Here is a 3,723-nt window from a genome sequence, read left to right as displayed (position 1 = left end):
CCAGAATACCATGGGGGTATTCTGGACCTTTCTTTGTTATTTAATTAGTTTTGTATTATGTGGTTTAGTCCCACATTGCTCATGTACATATTTTACTATTCTATTATTCTTATAAATAAGAAGGTGCTTGGGATGAATTAATCATCCAAGCATAGAGTTCTAATTCAGATCCACTTAACAAAACCTAACTCACTTTCGTAGGAATCACGGTTGCACTTAGCATGTGCAACAAGCCTTTAAACCCCTAGGTTACCCCTAGTGGACGAGTTTTGTCTCGTGAGTGTTTGCAGAGAATATACACACAAAATTCATGATTGCAAGTTTAAATTTTGACAATGGGTAAGAAGCACACACCATACCCGAAACTAAGATGCTCTACTTAAGATCAAGAAGACAAAGGTACCCCCACACTTAAGCTCTTAATACCTAATATTGATTCTAGCAACAAGTACACATCCTAACTAGGGAATCTCCCCATATCTTCCAAACACCATCTTACTTAAGGTAAGACCACTCATGACGTCAAGGGCCCCAAGGACTTTAGGTTTCGGAGCATTTTTTACCATACAATTGTACCAAGGCAATGACATTTCTTCCTTCTTTTTTTTTTTCTTCAAAACAATGAACTCCATTTGTTACTCCACTACTGTTTCTCAAATGCCATGCAGGGTCACTACACAAGACACCCAAGCTACTTGGTAGCTTTGTTTCTTACATATATCCTCAAGGATAGTGATGCTAGAGTTCTTTTTTAGAGGTTTCACCCCAAGGAGTGTCGATCAAGTCACCTCGCTTCCTGAGGCGGAGTGCCCTGTCTTGCTCCAAGGAATTCAACTCTTACTTTTATTTATTTCTTTTTCTTTCTCTGTTTTTTTTTTATTTTTTTATTTTCATGTCACGCCAAAACTAAACTTGGTCTCAGCTCCTAACTAAAAGCTCAAAGAAACACAAGACAGCTAGGTGGTCTGTCCCTTCAAACAAGATGGGGCTCTTATTGTCTGAGTCAAAACCCACCTTAGGATACATACTAGCTACTGTCCTCTCAACAGGGTTTTCATTACTTCAGATTAGGGTTTCTAAGTCTCTCTCTCTCTCTCTTGCATTTCGCATCAAAGTAACAGAGAGACATGTAAAACTTACCAAAAGCCAAAAAATAAAAATCTGCCAATCCGTCACACACCCCCCCCACACTTAAAGTATGCAGTGTCGTTATGCATGCAGAAGAATAAAAACAGGGTTAAGGGAAGGAGTGTACCAGAAATCAGCAATATACGACAGAACAATGCATCCAGCAATTAATAGCCGCTACCTAAAAAAAAACAAAAGCAAACAAACACAAAAACACAAAAGTACCAAATAAATAATAAAAAAATAGTGGGTTGCCTCCCACAAAGCGCTATGTTTAGAGTCTTCAGCCAGACTCAGACTGACTCATGGAGGGTCAAGGATCAAATCATACCAAGGAGCCGAAAGAGGGTGAGGAATCTAGCAAAGTATGCACCTCTTTAGTATATGCCTCAGACTCAGCTCCAAGCATTACATAGTGCTGCAAAGGGTCATCAATAAGCATGTGAGAAGTGTGATCACCCACAACTTCGTCTAATAAATCCAACGCAAAACACTCTTCCTCTCGAAAGGAACCTAAGGATGCATTAAAGATGTTAAGCCTACGCGTCTTATTCCCAAAAGAGATGTCCATGGCACCCTAAAATGATAGGGGGAAGCTTGGCTGTTGTGGCTGTATCCATATCCAGGACAAGGAAGTCCATAGGAAAGTATAATTCTTTCACCTTTACTAAAACATCCTTTAACAAACCACGAGGTGTCTTGATTGAATGATCAGCCAACTGAAGGATGACCTCAGTGGGTTTCAAATCTCTTAAACAAAATCTGTCATAGACTGAACTAGGCAAGATATTCACACTAGCCCCTAAATCAAGTAGTGCCCTACTTATGGAGAGATCTCTAATGATGCAAGAAATAAGAGGTGCAGCTGAGTCCTTAAGCTTAGGGGGTAGGTGGCTGGAAATTACCGAACTAACCTGTTCAGTCAAATGGACGGTCTTAGGGATTTGAGTTCTCAACTTACGCTTTTGGGTGCAAAGGTCTTTCAAAAACTTAGCGTAAGCAGGAACTTGCTTGATAGCATCCAAGAGGGGGAGATTGATGCGAACTTGTTGGAACAAGTCGATCATCTCTTGCATCTTTTCACCCTGTTTACCCTGAAGGGGGTAAGATGGTGTCTGAAGGGCTTGGGGAAAAGGGACCTTTGGAATGTAAGAATCAGGTGATGGTCCCTCCACAATAGGAATGTGCAGCCCCTTCCTTGGGAACTGATGAATGGGTTTCACAGGTAGTGTTTCAGTAATGGAATCATATGTGTCTACATCACCACCGGATTTCTCTCGGGTTGACTCAGCCTCTCCCTGACCTTGAGAACTAGTGGGCAGCGTCCCATTAGTGGCTAAGGGTGCATCAGGTTTTTTCACCCTTGTGCCGCTTCGTAGGACTGTGATCGACTGGACTTGCTCTCTCCCTCGACCCGTTTGACTATTTGGGTTACCTATTGGCTGACTTGGCAATTGGCCAACCCCCCTCCAACTTATAGCATCAGCTAACTGACCCAGTTGGTTCTCTAGCTTATTAATGGACTGAGTATGTGAGTGAAGTAGTTGTGTGTTCTGCTCGAGTCCATTTAATGCTTTTAGCACCTTTTCCTCATAGGATTCATTCTGTTGGGGTTGAGGATATGGTGGCTGTCCACCCATATAGGTATTGGTTTGAATATTAAATGGTGGCCTATATGGTGGGTTTGGAGGGTTATTAGGTACTGAGTTTCTCCATGAAAGGTTTAGGTGGTTTCGCCATCCCGGGTTATAAGTATTGAAAAAAGGATCAATACCCGGTGTAGGGAAACTTTGAGCCGTTTGCACCTGTTCCTGAACAAACTCAGGGTATTGTGCAACCGAAGGGCAGTTTGTCACATAATGACTAGGGCTAACACATAGGGCACAGGCTTTAGTCTGATTGGGTGGAGGGAAACTCATTGGGAAAGGGGACATAGGATGTTGTCCTACAGACATCAGATAGTCAATTTTTTGGACAGCATGTCAACCTTAGTAGTCATCTCTACAGTTGGGTTGATCTCATAGAGACCACCCTTCTTTGGTTGCCGTGTGTGTGGAATCTCAGTCCAAGAAGCCGAAGCATGATGTTGGGAATTCTCACTAAGGGTTTCAAAAAGATCCCATGCTTTCGTCTCATTCTTGTGCGCATAAATGTTCCACCACAAGAGGAGTCTACCATCTGCCTATGTCGATCATGTCGGCCATCATAAAAGCACTGGACTAACTGCCATTTCGGGACAGCGTGGTGGGGGCACTTCCTAAGTAATTCTTTGAGTCTCTCCCACACTTCATGAAATTGTTCGCCCTCTAATTGGGAGAAACTAGTAATAGCTCTTCTAAGGCTATTAGTCCCGCCAATGGGGAAGAATTTTTTCAGAAATTCCTACTGCATTCTCGCCCATGTAGAAATCCTAACCGAATCTAGGGAATGAAGCCAGTGTTTGGCTTTGTCCTTTAAGGAAAATGGGAATAGAAGTAGCTTTAGGGCATCTTCAGGGAGGTTTTGGAATTTGATTGTAGAGCACACCTCTAAGAACTCATCAAGATGCTTGTAAGGCTCCTCATTAGCAAATCCATAATAGGATGGTAACATCTG

The 3,723-nt window shown here is 42.4% G+C and overlaps 1 non-coding gene across 1 annotated transcript; it reads left to right on the top strand.

Moving 5' to 3' along the window:
- Window positions 1-3,364: 3,364 nt before the first annotated feature.
- Window positions 3,365-3,471, top strand: LOC122663445. The gene has a single exon (XR_006333117.1). It is a non-coding gene; the product is annotated as a small nucleolar RNA R71 (small nucleolar RNA).
- Window positions 3,472-3,723: the final 252 nt, after the last annotated feature.

Source organism: Telopea speciosissima, chromosome 5 (genome assembly GCF_018873765.1).
Source record: "Telopea speciosissima isolate NSW1024214 ecotype Mountain lineage chromosome 5, Tspe_v1, whole genome shotgun sequence".
In the NCBI taxonomy this organism is placed as follows: domain Eukaryota; kingdom Viridiplantae; phylum Streptophyta; class Magnoliopsida; order Proteales; family Proteaceae; genus Telopea; species Telopea speciosissima.
The sequence above is the reverse complement of the archived record's forward strand: the minus strand, read 5'-3'. Positions and strand labels throughout refer to the sequence as shown.